We start from the raw sequence: 19,638 nt of genomic DNA on the forward strand, positions 1-19,638 counted from the left end.
CAGATAATACAAAAAGTTCCACAATCTAACTAAAGACATGGAATGTATATCTGCCACTCCAGAGAATCCAACAAGACTGAGAAAATACTGACACAATCTAAGCTGGACAAGAAAACACAAAGAATAGCACTGAATTGTGAAGCACACAGCATGTATGCCACAGGAAACAAAAACCCAGAAACTTATCTTTGCTGATTTGGCAGAAAGGCAGGAGGAACCAAGCAGAGGTCCAACACCTCCCAACAACAATTGCCAACTGGCAAGGACTAATGAATCCTGCACACCTAAATACCCCAGTCAGAACTGCAATCAGCAGACACACCTGACCAGGACTGCAACCCAGGGACAACTGCATTACCACCTACTACCACCGGAGGGAACCCAAAAGCAGAATTCACAAGTTTCCGTAGCAGAATGGCCAGGGGCTCAACCACCAATGCGAAACGCAAAGGTGACAAGGGACAGCCGTGTCTAGTACCTCTCCCCAACAATGCTTCTGATAAGGAACCATTCACCCTTTTCCTGGCTTTAGGATTGATATATAAGATTTTTATTGAATTTATAAATTCCACCCCCAATCCAAATTCTTGTAAAACTGACCACAGGAATCCCCACTCCACGCTGTCAAAAGCTTTGGCCACGTCTAAGTAGCAAATTACTCTATCCACTGAGTTGTCAACCGGCATCTGCAGATTCAAAAATAGACATCTTATTTTAGTTGCCGTTGACCTTTCTGCCATAAACACAGACTGATCTTGATGAACAATAGAAGAAATAACCCTGGTAAGTCTATTGGCCAGAACCTTAGCTATTATCTTTACATCTGTATTGAGAAGGGAAATGGGCCTATACAAATCTGGTTGGGATCGTTATTTTGTTTAGGTATCACTACTATAATGGCTTTTTGCATGGCTTTAGGTAATGAATGTGATTTAATGGTTTCCTGAAACGTATTTAAATGTTTAAGTAACAGTATACCTCGATATTTTTTTATACAATTCAATGGAGATCCCATCAGAGCCCGGGAATTTATTATTTGCCATGTCTACCACTACCCCCTCCAACGTGATTGGCTTGTCCAAGAACGTCCTAACCTCATCTGAGATCTTAGGGTGACCTATTCTACGCACAAACTCCTGCGTCTGGGATTGCGTCCCAGTTGCCCTGGATGTATACAGGGATTGATAGAACGTTTTAAATTGTTTTAATATTTGTATGGTTTCATACATCATCTTCCCAGTCTCATCCCTCAGTGCCGCAATATATGTTGCCCCCCTCTGTGCATTTGCTATTAATGCTTAGACATGTCCCGCTTTTTTGCCTTCGTCAAAGTAAAATAGTTTTTGAAATGATCTCTTAACTTTAGCTAATTATAATAGATGTAAATGGTAAGCATCTTGAGCAACCTTCATCTCAAGAAGATGCGCTCTTTCTCCACTTGAGACAAACAGTTGTTCCGTGTCCTGAACCCTCAATTTGAGGAATTCCCTGAACTGTCTGTTCTTTAACTTTTCACTGCTCACTGCCTGAATAAAAGCCCCCATAAGACAGGCCTTCATTGCATCCCACAAAGTATCCCATGACACTGTTCCGGAGTTATACAAGAAATAATCCTTGATGGCCTGTTCTATCAAATGACCATCAATCATCTGCAACCAAACTGCATTAAAACTCCACAGTTTGGGAAAGATATACTATTGGAGAATTTTGATAATTTCACCAATAATGGCGAGTGATCTGACAATAATCTAGTAAGGTATTCTATTGATTCCAATTGTTGGAATATTGAGTCCGTACCCAAAACCAAATCTATACGAGACATTGTGTTATGTGAACTTGAGAAACAAGAAAACTGCTTAATATCAGGATGTCTCAACCTCCATAAATCATTAAGTGAGAGTTCCGACAGAAGTTCCCCAAATTTTGAGACCGAATTATATTTCCCACCCTCCCCAGAGCATGATCTCTGACTCATTCTATCCAACCCTGGGTTTATAACATTATTAAAATCTCCCAAAATTAGGATTGGCAGCATCGGGTTTTTAATGCGTTTTTTGTGCGGATTTTTTTGCGGAATTGTCAATTGTTTGTCAAGCCACCCCCCCGCAGTCTCTGTTGTAGATAGTGAGTCCTGTCCCGGGTCCAAGGAGGGGGAGGAAGGAATATGGCTGCAGGCAGCTCCTGTACTTTTGCCTCGAGGCTTCACTGGGGTCACGATCATCTTCTAGTGGCTCACAACGGCCACAGTGTCTTGTAACTGCGTCCCTCAGCTCCTATTAGCAGTAGGAATACTGTGTGCCCCCTTTTGTTAGGTGAGTCGCTGATGTTTTGGGGATGTGTGACCTACAAAGACACAGGACATTTGGTTAAAGATGAATGCAGCACGTTATCAGCAAATACTGGAGGCAATTTTGAACTCATCAGCCCGGAAGCTGCGCATGAGACGTACTTGGATGTTCCAACATGACAACGATCCAAAACACGAGGCCAAGTTGACCTGTCTTTTGCTACAGCAGAACAAAGTGAAGGTTCTGGAGTCACCATCTCAGTCTCCTGACCTCAATATCATTGAGCCACTCTGGTGAGATCTCAAGCGCACAGTTCATGCTAGACAGCCCAGGAATTTGCAGGAACAGGAGCCTTTTTGCCAAGAAGAGTGTGCAGCTTTTACCATCTGAGAAAATAAAGAACCTCATCCACAACTACCACAAAAGACTGCAAGCTGTCATTGATATAAGAGGGGGGCAATACACTGTATTAAGAAATGGGGTATGTGAACTTTTGATCAGGGTCATTTGGATGTTTTGGGTAAATGGCTTCACCCAACCACTAACCATGAGTGGAGAAAAAGTTTTGGTGTTATCATTCATATTCTCTGAAAAAAAGGCCAAAAAAGCAAAAATTCTGCCGGGGTATGTAAACTTTTGAGCACAACTGTACTTAAGTTGTGGAAACCCCTCAATTCTAAGTCCAACCCTAACACAGCCCTAATCGCAACCCTAACCCTAAACACAAACATAACCCCAACACCACCATAACCCCAACACCAGAACGGTAACCTCAACACAAGCCTAACAACAACCTCAACCCTATCCCTAGCCCCAACTCTAGCCCTACCCCAACCCTAGCTCTAACCCCAACCCTAACCCTACTGTCACGACCAACTGTGTTATAATCCTTAGTGGCTGAGGATCACGAATAGACCAGCAAGTAAATAAATAAATAAATAAATAAACTAAGGACAAGCTCTAGGGAGATGGTAACTGGACTGATCGCAAATCTGAACCTATCCAACACAAATAGAGGTAGCCGGTGAACGTGCCTAAAAAATTCCTAGACGTCTCGAGCCAGCCTGAGGAACTAGCTACCCCTAAAGAGAAAGAAAGTCCTCGCTTGCCTCCAGAGAAATAATCCCCAAAGATATAGAAGCCCCCAACAAATATTAACGGTGAAGTAAGAAGAAGGCACATACGTAGGGATGAAATCAGATTCAGCAAAAGAGGCCCACTAGTACTAGAAAGCAGAAAATAGAGCAGGGGTCTATGCGATCAATAAAAAACCCTTACAAAATATCCATCCTGAGATTTCAAGAACCCACGCACCAACTAATGGTGTGTGGGGAGAAACTCAGTCCACTAGAGCATCCAGCAAGCGAGGGAATCACATTTTAGCAAGCTGGACAAGAAAACATGATAAACACTGCTGATCAAAAAATGAGCAAACAAAACTTAGCTTGTCCTGGATGGACTGGGAGCAAGGTAGTCAGAAGGAATCTGAGTAGCACTGATTACATCGACAGCCGGCAACAAGTGAAAGCAAAACAGAGCTATATAGGAACCTCCCAGAGGATAACGAACCAGCTGATAGCCAGAGACCAGCAGGATAACAAACAAAGCCACCAGGGGGAGCCCAAAGCAAAAGTCAAACCATACCACCAGTGACCACAAGAGGGAGCCTGAAAACAGAGTTCACAACACAACTGTCAGTTACCTGGGACCAGGAGCTCCTTTCCTGGCCTTAACACTAGGGGGTGCCCTAGTTTGCCCTGTTCCCTGGGATACTTCAGATGGCGAAGAAGCCGTGGCCTCCGCCCTTGCCTTATCTCCTAAGTTAGCCCTTCATCTGTCCCCTTCCCCGCCCAGGGAAGCGGGGGGCGCTACTGTGCACCACAGTACACCAACGTGACACACAGGGCAACAAAGACACGGGGAAACTGAAAACTCCACACACACAAAATATTCATTCACATATAACAGAGGAATACACCTGGGTGTGTAGGAAGAGGAAGAAACCAAAATAGGAAAGGATAAGGAATTGTCAAGCATACAAACTAAACAACAGTCGCTTCCAACTCTTCCCCTCCTTTTGTCATCCAGCAAGTGTTAACTCTGACAAGGACTAGGTAATAGAGCCCAGATTTTATAGGGAAAAGGAGTGGCTAACCGAGCACAGCTGAAAACAGGAATCTCCAACATGGCTGATTAACCCCTGTTCTTTTGGAAGAAATAAAGACTTTTAATAAACCGGAGAAGTGCTTCACTCAGCGGCAGAGGAGCAATCAGACACTGCGGTTTTCTGGCTCCGCTCTGTTGTGGTAACCCCATGACAGTACCCCTTCTTCTGTGAGGGACCTCCGGAAACTCAGGGCCCGGTTTATCAGGGTGTGCCACATGAAAGACCCGAACCAGTCTGTTCGCATGAACGTTAGAAGCTGGTAACCACATCCTCTCCTCAAGACCATACCCCTTCCAATGTACCATATATTGAAGAGACCAACTAACAAGACAAGAGTCTAATACCTTTGTTAACTGGAACTCCAGATTACCATCGATAATGACAGGAGAAGGTGGTAGAGGTGAAGGTACTGCAGATGCCACATATCTCTTAAGAAGGGAATGATAAAAAATGCTATGGATCCTAAAGGTAGGTGGTAGAGCAAGGCGGAATGCTACCGCATTGACGATGGCTAAGATCTTATAAGGACCGATAAACCTGGGACCCAGTTTCCAAGATGGAACCTTCAGCTTAATGTTTCTCTAGGACAGCCACACCAAGTCACCAACACACAAGTCCGGACCCACCAAACGTCTCCAATCAGCCATACTCATATATTTGGAACCCATCTTTCACAAATTATTAGTCTCTCCCTGCAATATGGTAGAAATGTAAGATAAAAACGGTTCTTCCTAAGAACTAAACTGAGGATTGAACCCATATGCCCCCCAAAAAGGGGACTTACCGATTGATTCCTGACAATGATTATTTACCTCGAATTCAGCCAACAGTAAGTAGGTAACCCAGCTATCCTGATTCTTAGACACAAAACATCAGAGATACATCTCTAAATTCTGGTTGACCCATTGTTAGGGTTCGCGGATTGCACTAAATATAAATTATAAGTGCGATTGCAACCCGGGGTCCACCATGCAGTGATGGAAAACCGCAGCTAGTGAACAATGGCGGAGCGAAGTAGCAAGCTAGCACTATAAACACATCGAGTTAAAGGTCACTCAGTGTGAACAGAGTGCTAAGTACCTAGCTCTGTTACACCACAGAGTGGTACTAAGAAAGAAAGCACTCAGAGCTTTACCCTGTTAGACGTCACAGGAGTAAAGCAGTAATGATGCTAGTTGGAGACCCTATAGCTTAACTCCCCAGGGAAGTCTATGCTGGTGGTTGTGCCTGCTCTGAAACTCGGCTGTGCCAGTTGCGCACATGACCAGAGACAGATGCTAAGCCCAAGCGGGAGTTCTCATCCTACACTGCCTGCCTAGACACACAATTGCCGTACTAGAATAGAGTGGTAACGTATCCACCAACATAAAATGAGCTTAACAAGCTGACACGCGCTCCAGGAAACCTTTTATACATTCCTGTTCAAGTCCAGTCAGACAGGACCTTGCTCATGGACCAATCTGGAACTGTCACGTCACCTGAACAGCTGACGCCCAACCACCAATGAGAGGTCACCACCTCATAAACATGCTCAGTAGGGTGCTTTCTGGACTCAGCCTCTGGAACGCCTGTTCGCCGCTGCCTATTTTTTTTAAACTGCTGCTCCTACTAAAATTAGGGCAAACATCTAATGCATCATCTAAGAGTAGGTGAGGTACAGGAAGGGATAGGGCAAAGTCAGGGAGGGGGAAAAAACACAGAAAGAAAGAAAGAAAGAAGGCACTTAACATCATTTGGTTAGCTTAGTTACATAGTCATCCCATGGAGCCCAGATGCGATTGAACAAATCAAGGTGATTATTAATACAGGTGGTAAGATTCTCCATATGCCTAATTTCTTTAATCTTCATCCTGAGTTTTTTCATGGAGGGAGCTGATCTTTTCTTCCAGTACGACGCTAATAGACACTTTGCCCATGTTAGGATATGAAGAAGTAGCCTGGCAGGGCCCTTTGTGAAGGGCAAGGGGGGAGCATTAAGCAAATAAGTCACAGGATCCAGAGGAATCTCTACATCCAACACCTTAGAAATCAACCCCTGTACTCTCTTCCAGAATGGGGATATAGTCTGGCAATCACAGAATATATGTGGCAATGAGCCAACAGCCCCCAGGTATCTCCAGCATTTATCCGACGTGGCAGGGTAAATATTATGTAAAAGCTCTGGCATTGTAATAATTATAGGGGACAACTCAGGAGACTCTTTGCGTGGAACAAGACAAGTACAGGACACAGTTTTATAAGTGGTAAAGTCTATATTATCACACGGTGATTCAAAACAGGTGCAGAGAGAAACTCAAGTCCACAACACTTGGTGTAAATATTAAACGCAGCTTAAACAGTCTATAGGGAACTTCAGAGGAAAATGCAATCACTCAGAAAGTCTATGAAGCACAGTTATTCTTGAGGATACTTGACACGAATAAGTCCTTGTTTTAATCCAAACATAGATACATATGCTTATAAGGCAGTTCAAGCAATGTCTTATCTCAACCAGGAAGGCCTGGGTGATAATATCAGGTTTAAGCAGAGCAGCAACAGCTTATATGTCCAGCAAATGCAGATGGGAGTAAATACGAGCAGCAGATGAAGGAGGATTACTGGAAACTGGTGTATGCAGCAGGAACTCAGAGCAGAGTAGCAGGATAACCACACAGGTTCACAGGAGCAGGTATATAGCCAGGGAGTAATCAGAGGTCAGGAGCTGGATGCAAGGCAGAATACTCTAGCACAGACGGAAGGCTGGGGTGGAGTTTTATAGCAGGAAGACACAGTGCACATGAGACCAAAGACGCCATCTTGGAAAAGGGCAGTAATGCACAAAAGGTAATAAAAATGTTCAGAGTCCTGACATTACTCCCTCCTTAGAAGCGGCCTCAGGACGATCCTGGACCTGGTTTCTCAGGGAATCTCTGATGAAAACGAGAAATCTTCTGTTGGGCATTGATGTTCTCCACAGGTTCCCAAGAGTCTTCCTCAGGGGGATATCCCTGCCATCTTATCAGATATTGGAGCCGATTCCTGCGAATCCTGGAATCAATAATTTCCTCCACCACAAATTGTTCTTGCCCATCAATCACCACAGGTTGCGGAGGTGGCACAACACGTCCCTGGAAGGTATTAGGAGATACAGGCTTTAGTAAAGATACATGAAAAACTGGGTGTACCTTCATAGTCCTAGGCAGCTTCAGCCGGCAGGCCACAGAGCTCACAATACCGTTGATCTTGAAAGGGCCAATGAATTTCTGTCCAAGTTTCTGTGAAGGAATGTTTAACTTCAGATTCTTAGTTGCTAACCACACGGAATCTCCTACCTTGAACATGGGTGCAGGTTTACGGAATTTATCAGCTGATCTCTTATAACGTTCTTGAGCTGTGGTCAGGGATTCCTTCAGAACCTTCAGGTTTTGCCTCATCGCAGTCAGCCTTTCCTCCACTGCCAGAACCGGAGAATTAATTGGAGACCTAGGTAAGATACATGGATGATAACCCAGATTGGCAAAGAAAGGTGTAAATTTAGTGGAGGCACTCTGAGAATTGTTATATGAAAATTCGGCTAACGGCAGAAACTCCAACCAATCATCCTGGAGATGGCTGACATAGCATCTTAGATATTGTTCCAGCGTCTGGTTGGTCCGCTCAGTCTGACCATTTGTCTGAGGATGGTAAGCGGAAGAGAGACAGATATTAATATTGAGTGCAGAGCAAAACCCCTTCCAGAATCTTGAAGTGAACTGTACTCCACGGTCAGAGATGATCTCCCCATGCAAACGAAAGAGATTCTGTATAACCAAGTTCACTGTATCTTTAGCTGAGGGGAGGCCGGTGCACGGAACAAAATGAGCAGCTTTAGTCAGGCGATCAACTACCACCATGATTGTATTCATGCCCCCCGATGTAGGCAGCTCCACAATGAAGTCCATTGATATAGACCCCCAAGGGCAGTACGGACCAGGTAATGGTTGTAGAAGACCCGTAGGTGCCACATGAGGAGTCTTGTAACGGGCACATACCTCGCAAGAGAGAACATAGTCCTTGGTATCCTTCAGACAAGTTGTCTGTTGTGAATTCTGTTGTGGGTTCTGCTCTTAGGCTCCCTCCGGTGGTTATAAGTGGTAGTGCTGCTGTTTGTCCTTCACAACAGTCATCAGCTGCTTCCACTTTGGACAGGGCTATTTAGTCTGGCTCCTTCCTTTATTGAGTGCCAGTTGTCCATTGTTTTCTAGGGATCCACATCTCTGCTTGGTTTCTCCTTCTGGATTGTCCAAATCATCAAAGATAAGTCCTGGCTCTGTTTTTGCAGTCCACATGCGGTGGACTTAATAGTTCTGTGAATTGCTATGTTTTTTCTTGTCCAGCTTTGTCTGTGTTAAGATTTACTCAGCCTAGTTGGAAGCTCTGGAGTCACAGAGTTACCCTCCATGCCTTTAGTTAGGTGTGGAGATTTTTGTATTCTCTGTGGTGGATTTTGTAGTATTTTTTATACTGACCGCACAGTACTCTTTCCTGTCTTTTCTTTCTAGGTAGCGTGGCCTCCTTTGCTAAATTCTGTTTTCAGTCTGCGTTTGTAATTTCCCTCTCCTCTCACAGTTAATATTTGTGGGGGGCTGCCTTTCCTTTGGGAATTTTCTCTGAGGCAAGATAGTATTCCTTTCTTTCTTTAGGTGTAATTAGTCCTCCGGTCGTGACGAGGTGTCTAGGGAGTGACAGGAACATCCCACGGCTACTTCTAGTTGATGTGTTAAGTTCAGGGTCTGCGATCAGTATAGAGGCCACCTAATCCAGAGCTCGTCCATGCTGCTCCTAGGCCACCAGTTCATAACAGTTGTCCACCAGAAGAATCGGCTCAGGAACTCTTGTGTCTTCTGTACCCCCCTGTGACCAGCCAACTTGGAGTCATGTACCAACTTGAGGATCTGCAGACGGATGACCTCAGGGACGTAGATACGTCGATCTCTGAACCACATGCCACCCTTAAACACAAGATTAATATCCACAGGTGGGTTGGCCAGAAATACATCACCGTCATAAGCCTCCCTGCACTCCTTCCACAAGTCCTGATCGTGGATAACTACGATGAAATTGGCATCAGATAGAATGGTCTTGGACGGGGCTCCAGGTACGGAATCCGCAGCATGGATTCGGGATAAAGCATCAGCCTTCCCATTACGAGAACCTGGATGGTACGAGATAACAAAGTTAAATTGATTTAAAAATAAGTTCCAATGAGCCTGACGAGGAGAAAGACATCTAGCGGATCTAAGGAACTCCAAATTGCGATGGTCAGTTAGCACTATGATCTGTTGTGCAGCTCCTTGCAGATGATGCCTCCTTTCTTTGAAAGCCGCAATAATAGCCAGCAATTCCTTGTCTCCCACGTCGTAATTCTTCTCTGCTGAGGTTAGTCTACGGGAAAAGAAAGCACAAGGATGTAGCAGACCCTTCTCTCCAGTTCTTTGGGAAAGAACAGCCCCCAAAGCATTATCAGAAGCATCCACCTCCACAATGAAAGAAAGTGTTGGATCTGGGTGTATCAACAGCGGTGCTGAGGTCAAACAGATCTTAAACCGATCAAAAGCTTCTTGAGCCTGTGATGACCACTTAAAGGGCTTTTCCTTCTTTGTCAAGGAAGTAATGGGACAGACAATATCAGAAAAATTTCGACTGAAGCGTCTGTAGAAATTTGCAAAACCAATGAAACGTTGGACCTCCTTAACGTTCTTGGGTACCGGCCATTCAAGGATAGCCTGAATCTTACCAGATTCCATGTTCAGCCCCTGGGGAGAGATGATATATCCTAAGAACTGTATCTCAGAACGATGGAATTCGCATTTCTCCGGCTTAATATACAGATGGTTCTCTTTCAGACGTCTTAAAACAGTTTTGACATGTTCTTCATTTTCCTGTATAGTCAGAAAAGATTAGTATATCGTCCAAATAGATCACCACAAACTGGTCCAACAAATCTCTGAAAATGTCATTAGCAAGGTGTTGAAACATTGCAGGGGCGTTACAAAAACCGAAGGGCATCACAAGATATTCAAAGTGTCCATACCGGCATCTGAATGCTGTCTTCCACTCATCCCCTGGACGAATACGCACCAAATTATAAGCCCCATGAAGATCCAGTTTAGAGAACACTTTAGCATGGCGGACTCTTTCCAGTAATTCGGGAATCAGAGGCAAAGGGTAACGGTTTCGTATGGTTACCTTATTAAGTTCCCGATAGTCAACACAGGGTCTCAGGGTCCCATCCTTCTTTTTTACAAAAAAATATAGGTGCCCCTGCTGGTGAGGAAGAAGGACGTATGAAGCCTTTGGCCAGATTTTCATCAATATACTCCTTTAAGGCTTGAAGCTCAGGTGCCGCCAAAGGGTATGCGTTACCAAAAGGAATAGCTGCCCCAGAAAGCAGCTCAATGGGACAGTCATAATGCCTGTGTGGAGGAAGCTGATCTGCATTCTTCTTGTCACAGATGTCAGAGAACTCTTTATATGCTGGAGGTAAAGAAAATACTTGTACATGTGGTTCCGTAGCCGTGGACTCAGGGACAGCTTCTGTTAACGCTGAGTTGCTCCTTGTTGGAGAGATAATCTCCTTGGTCTCCCAGTTGATAATTGGGTTCTGAGAACGCAACCAAGGAATGCCTAAAATCACAGGAAAATGAGAAGAAATTAGCAAGAAAGAAAGTTGCTCCTGATGATTAGGCTCCAACAAAATTTCAAGTGGTATGGTCTCCTGATCCACAGGCCCGGAGATTAAAGGTGACCTATCCACTGTTTCCATGGTAATTGGAGAGGCCCTTTGCTGAATTTCAATACCATGTTCCTTGGCAAATGCAATATCCATGAAATTGCCACCTGCACCAGAGTCAATCATAGCTGCACTGGAAATCCACTGTCCTGAACACAGCATCTTAATAGGGAGAGAACAGTGAGAGTTATTTTCCTTCAGCTCCTTGGGGGGTGAAGTCGTAGAAAGTGAATGGAATATAGCGTTTAAAGGCAGGCTACATTCAGAGATGTCAGATTCATCATCACAGTTGTCATATTCTCCTACCGCGGCTAGCACCTTGTTAGGCCGCTTGGGACACTTGGGACAGTTGATTAAAAAGTGGTCAGACTGACCGCAGTAGAAACATAGACTTTCACGAAGTCGGTTCTCCCGGCGCTCATTAATCTCGCGCCTCTGAACGGAATCAATTTGCATGGGCACCTCCTCCTCCTCCCGAGAGGTTTTACCTGCAGGCTCTTTGGAAGGTAAAAGTTAGAAATACGGTTATATGCAGCAAACTTCTCCTGCCTACGCTCAGTAAGGCGAATGTCTATGCGCACACAATGCTGTATAAATGTCTCTAGCTCTTGTGGTGACTCAGAGCGGGCTAGTTCATCTTTTACAATACTAGACAGACCCCTTTTAAAAATAGGCAATTGTGCATAACTGTCCCAATTGGTATCTACCGCTAATCTCCTGAATTCAGTGGCATACTCAATAATAGAACGTTTAGCCTGGCGTAAAGACAATAAAGCAGATTCAGCGGTTGCACGGCGATTAGGATCATCAAACATTAATGCCATAGCGGCCAAGAACTCATCCAAGTTATTTAACCGTGGGTCACGAGACTCATTCATCGGATTCGCCCAGGCGAGCGCTCGTGAGGTCAGCAGCATTATTACACACAATACTTTGGATCTATCAGTAGGAAAATGGTCAGCATGTACATCAAAATATAGCATACATTGATTCACAAAGCCACAAAATTTGTCGCGATCACCATTGAATCTGAATGGGGGCAACTTAGGTGGGCTAGCTGGTGGCGGTTGCCCAGAGGGTAAAGTCGCTTGTACAGCTATTTGAGTGCTTATGTCCTGAAAAGCCTGCCCATACTGGGACTCTATGCCAGCAAGTTTGTTTTCCTGGGCTGCCATGCGGGTGCTTAAGTCCTGCAAAGTTTGTCCAAACACTTGTTGATTGTGGTCAATGCTTCCAAACTTCTTTTGCAGACCTTCCACATCTTTCTGCAGTGATTTAATTATGGAAAACACCTGCTCTAATCTGCTCTCTGCAGTCATTGTTCCAGCAGTCTCCTTTTTTATGGCTAGAGTATCCTGTAATAATTATATGGGATAACTCAGGAGACTCTTTGCGTGGAATATGGCTACGTTCACATTTGCGTTGTGCGCCGCAGCGTCGGCGCCGCAACGCACAACGCAAACAAAAACGCAGCAAAACGCATGCACAACGCTGCGTTTTGCGCCGCATGCGTCCTTTTTTTCATTGATTTTGATGCAGCAAAAATGCAACTTGCTGCGTCCTCTGCGCCCGGACGCGGGCGCCGCAGGGACGCATGCGGCGCAAAACGCAAGTGCGACGCATGTCCATGCGCCCCCATGTTAAATATAGGGGCGCATGACGCATGCGGCGACGCTGCGGCGCACACCGCAAATGTGAACGTAGCCTAAGACAACTACAGGACACAGTTTTATAAGTGGTAAAGTCTATATTATCACACGGTGATTCAAAACAGGTGCAGAGAGAAACTCAAGTCCACAATACTTGGTGTAAATATTAAACACAGCTTAAACAGTCTATAGGGAACTTCAGAGGATAATGCAATCATGCAGAAAGTCTATGAAGCACAGTTATTCTTGAGGATACTTGACACGAATAAGTCCTTGTTTTAATCCAAACATAGATAGATATGCTTATAAGGCAGTTAAAGCAATGTCTTATCTCAACCAGGAAGGCCTGGGAGATAATATCAGGTTTAAGCAGACATGTCCAGCAAATGCAGATAGGAGTAAACACGAGGAGCAGATGAAGGAGGATTACTGGAAACTGGTGTATGCAGCAGGAAATCAGAGCAGAGTAGCAGGATAACCACACAGGTTCACAGGAGCTGGTATATAGCCAGGGAGTCATCAGAGTCAGGAGCTGGATGCAAGGCAGAATACTCTAGCACAGACTGAAGGCTGGGGTGGAGTTTTATAGCAGGAAGACACAGTGCACATGAGACCAAAGACGCCATCTTGGAAAAGGGCAGTAATGCACAAAAGGTAATAAAAATGTTCAGAGTCCTGACAGGCGTATGATACCAATGCATCAGTATCTTGTACTGATTTTCCGTTTGTGTTACGCCGCTGCCTATTGCTAGTTACTATAGCTTTGGCTGGAGACCCAGCAGTAACCAAGCAAATAGCACGAGTCTGGGCAAGACGCTGAGACCAACATCTTTGCTCAACAGCTCCCACTGCGGCCGAAGCAGAATGGGAGACCACAGAGGCAGACAAGGCTTGGGATCTACCCTATGCAGTGGGAGAATCCTGGTGCCTAACACCCATTCAGACTGCACATTAGACTGTGGGTGAAAAGGACAAATGGATCTCTAGACCAGGGGTGTCAAACTGCATTCCTCAAGGGCTGCAAACAGGTCATGTTTTCAGGATTTCCTTGTATTGCACAGGTGATCATTTAATCACCTGCACAGAATGATTCCAGCACCTTGTGCAATGAGAAGGAAATCTTGAAAACACGCATGGTTTGAGGCCCTCGAGGAATGCAGTTTGAAACCCCTGCTCTAGACGAGTGAAAAACACCCTCCAAAATTTGGAGATAAACTGCACCCCTCGATCAGAAACAATGTCGGTAGGAAACCCATGCAGTCTAATTATTTCCTTGATGAAAATTTGTGCCAAAGATTTGGCATTAGGCAAAGCAATAAAATGAAATATTTTACTGAATCTGTCCACCACCACCAGGATTACAGTGTTCCCTACAGACACGGGTAGATCTGTAATAAAATCGACAAATGAGTCCAAGGTCTGTTGGGAATCTCCAATGGTTGGAGAGCCCCCTGACAGACGAGTATGAGAGGTCTTAGATAGCACACAGATATTGCAGACAGCCACATACTCCCGAACATCCTTATGAGTACCTGGCCACAAAAAACGCCAAGTAAGTAGATCCACGGTGGCTTTATTCCCAGGGTGTCTGCTTTTTATTCCACTTTTTTTGGCGGCATGATTATAAGACATGTTTTTTTGCCTTTTTATTTTTGATGGTGTTCACTAAAGGGGTTAACTAGTGGGACTGTTTCATAGGTTTCTAGTGTACTTTTATTGGTGAGGCGGTAGGTCCGGTAGTGGTGAGGAGGCAGCAGGGTCATTGCAGGCTGTAAGCTTTCTTGAAAAGGTGGGTTTTCAGGTTCCGTCTGAAGGATCCAAATGTGTTTGATAGTCGGACGTGTTGGGGCACAGAATTCCAGAGGATGGGGGATATTCGGGAGAAATCTTGGAGGCGATTAGGTGAGGAGCGAATAAGTGTGGAGGAGAGGAGGTCTTGGGAGGACCGGAGATTAGGTGGGGAAGATATCGGGAGATTAGTTCAGAGATATATGGAGGAGACAGGTTATGGATGGATTTGTAGGTCAGTATTAGTCATTTGAACTGGATACGCTGAGGGAATGGGGGAGAGTGAACAGATTTGCAGAGGAAAAAAGCGGAGGAGTAGCGAGATGAATTAGTCGGGCAGCAGAGTTAAGGATGGCCTGGAGAGGTGCGAGAGTCTTAGCAGGGAGGCCACAGAAAAGGATGTTGCAGTAGTTGAGGCGGGAGATAATGAGGGCATGCACATTTTAGTAGATTGAGGGGTGGAAAGGACAGATTCTGGAAATATTTTTGAGCTGGAGGCGACAGGAGATGGAAAGAGCTTGGATGTGCGATTTGAAGGACAGGGCAGAGTCAAGGGTTACTCCGAGGCAGCGAACGTATGGTACGGGGGGAAAGCATGATGTAATTTATTGTGATAAATAGATCAGGTAAGGAAGATCTGTGATAAGAATTTGACTCCCGTGTTGCGGGTTCTTAAGGCAAAAGTAGGGGCCTGGTCTAAATTGCACTTGTCAGTGGTGGGCCGAGTCAATCTTATTAAAATGATTCTCATGCCTAAGATAATGTATATTCTCCATAACTCACCTATTTGGATACCACGTGGGAAATTTAAGCTGATTAACTCCTTATTTAGGAATATGGTGTGAGGGAAGCATTCCCGTATTAGGTTGGAGACTAGTGTTGAGCGATACCTTCCGATATTTGAAAGTATCGGTATCGGATTGTATCGGCCGATATCCGAAAAATATCGGATATCGCCGATACCGATACCAATACAAGTCAATGGGACACAAATATCGGAAGTGATCCTGGATGGTTCCCAGGGTCTGAAGGAGAGGAAACTCTCCTTCAGGCCCTGGGATCCATGTTCATGTGTAAAATAAAGAATAAAAATAAAAAATAGGGATATACTCACCCTCTGACGCGCCCTGGTAGTAACCGCTGCAACCGGCAGCCTCCGTTCCTAAGAATGAGCGAGTGAAGGACCTTCGATGACGTGGCGGCTTGTGATTGGTCGTGTGACCGCTCATGTGACCGCTCACGCGACCAATCACAATACCGCGACGTCATCGCAGGTCCTTCACTCGCTCATTCTTAAGAACGGAGGCTGCCGGTTGCAGCGGTTACTACCAGGGCGCATCAGAGGGTGAGTATATCCCTATTTTTTTTTTTTATTCTTTATTTTACACATGAATATGCATTCCGATCCCGATTCCCGATATCGCAAAAATATCGGAACTCGGTATCGGAATTCCGATACCGCAAATATCGGCCGATACCCGATACTTGCGGTATCGGAATGCTCAACACTATTAGAGACACTTCACAGACCTAAGGATGAAGGAGGTTTGGCTTTGCCCAACCCTGAAATATACTTCCTGGCGGCTCAGTGCCAGCACTTAAAGGGCTGTGAGCGTGAGGCGTCTTCCAGCGTGGTACAACAGCTGATAGAGAGGAGAGATGTCCTGCGGTACTGTGCTTGGAAGATGGGTCTCTGGGGGCACTTGGGAAAATCAATAAATTATGGGGAAGAGACAAATTCGTGGAGTCACCTGTCTTACCAGGTTCTCCCCGATGTGGTTTAATAATAATTTACCAAAGTTTATGGCAATGGGATGTTTACCAGAATGGCAGGCCAGGAGGATACGATATGTCTATCAGGTTCTAGAGCGGCGAGAGATGAAATCCTTTTCCCAGCTACAATCGGAGTTTGGTATTAGGGCTTCTGGAAATATCAATATGCTCAGGTGAGACATGAGTTTAATGCCCAGAACAGGGGGGATTGTTTTAAAATTCAAGGCGATTTAGTGAAGTATGTGTGTGGAGAGGGGGCAACGAGAGGGGTTATTTCCACATTGTACAGAGACCTACTACATACTCATTTACTGGGTTTCCCGATTGGCGCTAGAACTAAATGGGAAAGAAAATTGGGCCATTTAGAGGATGAAACATGGATGTCTGTGGTAGAATGGATACCAAAACTGTCACTGAATGAACCGTACAGACTGTCTCAGCTTTATATCCTACATAGTGTATAGGTCTCCAGATGTTTTGTATAAGGCCGGATTGCGGTCTGACTCGGAGTGCCCTAGGTGTAGGAATGACAATGCTGGAATGTTTCACATGCGCTGGGCGTGTCCGAGGTTGGCTGCTTTCTGGTTGGTGATTATCAGTCGAATAGAGGGGGCTTATAGATGTGTGGTCTCAAGGGAACCGGTGGTGTGTTTGTTGGGATATGTAGAGGAGATAAGAGCAGATAACAATTTGAAGGTAGCAATTGCTAGACTATTATACATGGCTCTGAAGGTCATTGCAAGAAACTGGATAAAAGAAGATCCACCTTCAAGAGGAGAATACCTTCAATATGTGAAACATGTTATTACCCTAGAAAAAGGAGTTTACCAGAAAAGAGGGAAAGTGGAGTTATATGATAAACTGTGGACGCCTTGGCTGGATTTGGGGTAGGGGAGGGATGAGGGAAGAACGTTCTGGGAAGTTTTTTTCTTTCAGGATGTTTGTTTATAAGGGGACAGTAGGAGTCATCATATAATACTAAAGTATATGCCGGCATACGATATGCTAAGGGAAGAGCATGAGCTGTCTAAATGGGGAGAAGGGGGGTTGGTAATGTTGGGATATATTGCAGGGGGGGGGGAATCTTTTCAAAATCCCTGTATTGTTGTAAAATGTTTATTGTGATTTTATGTTAATAAAAATCTATTTGAGTTAAAAAAAAAAAGGAAGATCTGTGAGATGGAGGAAAGATGATGAGTTCAGATTTGTCAAAAATGAGTTTGAGGAAGCGAAAGGAGAAGGAGGATATGGCTGATAGATACTCCAGGATTCTGGAAAGCAGAGGTGATGTCTGGAACAGAGAGGTAGATCTGAGCGTCATCAGCATACAGGTGGTACTGGAATCCATGGGAACTTATGAGTTGTCCCAGGCCAAGTGTATAGATTGAGAAGAGTAGGGGTCCTAGAACAGAGCCTTGGGGGATTCCAACAGAGAGAGGTTGGGATGAGGAGGTAGTGTGGGAGTGGGAGACGCTGAATGTGCGGTTGGAAAGGTATGAGGAGATCCAGGATAGGGCGAGGTCTTTGATGCTAAAGGAAGACAGGATCTGTAGTAGGAGGCAGTGGTCAACTGTGTCGAAAGCAGAGGACAGGTCTAGAAGGAGGAGTATAGCGTACTGTCCGTTAGCTTTGGCAGTAAGTAGGTCGTTAGTAATTTTGGTCAGGGCAGTCTCAGTGGAATGATGGGGACAGAAACTAGATTGTAGATTGCCAAAGAGCAAGTTAGATGAGAGGTGGGAGGAAAGTTCAGCGTGGACGTGCTGCTCCAGGAGTAGGGGGTTAAAGTGCCGGGAACGGTCAGGGTGTCAGCTGTCAGAATCAGCCGAGATCCGGCGGCAATCTCAAGCACACAGCTAGTGTGTGTGCAAAATCGCCGGGATGTATCCATGCCTCCAAGGTCAATAAGACCAAGGTGACAGGGACGTATGAATACATCCAAGGTGGGAAAGGGGTTAATATTTCTTGGTAACTTACGTCTCCAATAAACGGCAGCGCTGAGGGAATCCACAAATTCTCCATATCTTTGTTTCATAGGTTTAACTACCCATAGATCCACAGAAGCTGAACAACTTTTCAAAACACATAAATCTATGGATCAGTTGAGCATAATCTAAGAATTATTCTAATTTTTTGTCAGATAACACCTGATTTGCGCCACTCTCTCCACATTATTTCTACTTCACATCAAGTACGACACAACTTTACTGCACAAAACAGGATTTAAAAACTTGTACTGCAGTCAGACATGACGCTAAGTGCTATATCTAATTCATGAGAACAGATAAGATTTCTCATCTTTATAGAATGCAGCTATGTAAATCTAAGTATTATGAGTATTTTATTAGAAGAACTTACACTAGACACACACAGTAAAACTAGGACGTTTATTGTTCCTTACACATAAATTGATAACATAAGATGGCGTCAGATGAGCCCCCCTACAAAACATAATCGCAAAGTCATTACTATAAGGCTGCCGTCACACTAGCTGTATTTGGTCAGTATTTTACCTCAGTATTTGTAAGCCAGAACTAGGAGTGGGTGATAAATCCAGAAGTGGTGCATATGTTTCTATTATACTTTTCCTCTAATTGTTCCACTCCTGGTTTTGGCTTACAAATACTGATGTAAAATACTGACCAAATACTGCTAGTGTGATGGCAGCCTAAGACTGTATGAGAAAGTGATTTATTCTACAAGAAATGCCAGAGCTAAAAATGAGAGAATCCGGGCTTCGTGGCTGGATACTCCGGCCCTGGCCCCCAGCTTGTTAGTATCAGGCGGGTCTTTGTCCCTGGAGCTTCTCTGCTCGGTATAATGAGACTCACTGATCTTGTACATATAAAGAGCGTTTGAGAATAGAAACTGCCTGAACATGAGGATCTTGCATGATCTACATGTCCTTGTATAAAGAACTATGTAGAAAGTGCTATATCTGTTCTGTATAACATATGTAATGTTGCAAGAGCCCTAATATTTCTGCACAGGAGAGTGCGAGAAGGAAAAACGGGATTGTAGATATTTTATTGTAATTTATCTTTACAAAGTAATATCCTACATCTCAAATACTACAATTTTAATACAAAAGAAAAAGCATTTAATATCATAAAAAAATGAGTTCAAAGACCTTGTGTAAAGAGCAGAGACTGAAGAGGCTTCATCTCCAAAAGTCTACTTCAAATTTCCTTATCTTTATCATGACTTCTCAACTGAGAGCTTTGA

General features: G+C 44.5%; 1 protein-coding gene across 2 annotated transcripts in view; it reads right to left on the reverse strand.

Annotated features, from left to right (window-relative positions):
• LOC143766212 (uncharacterized) overlaps positions 1–19,638 on the reverse strand; it is a 687,372-nt gene that overhangs the window by 243,134 nt on the left and 424,600 nt on the right. The gene's annotated exons all lie outside the window — the stretch shown is intronic.

This window comes from Ranitomeya variabilis, chromosome 4, assembly GCF_051348905.1.
Source record: "Ranitomeya variabilis isolate aRanVar5 chromosome 4, aRanVar5.hap1, whole genome shotgun sequence".
NCBI lineage: Eukaryota > Metazoa > Chordata > Amphibia > Anura > Dendrobatidae > Ranitomeya > Ranitomeya variabilis.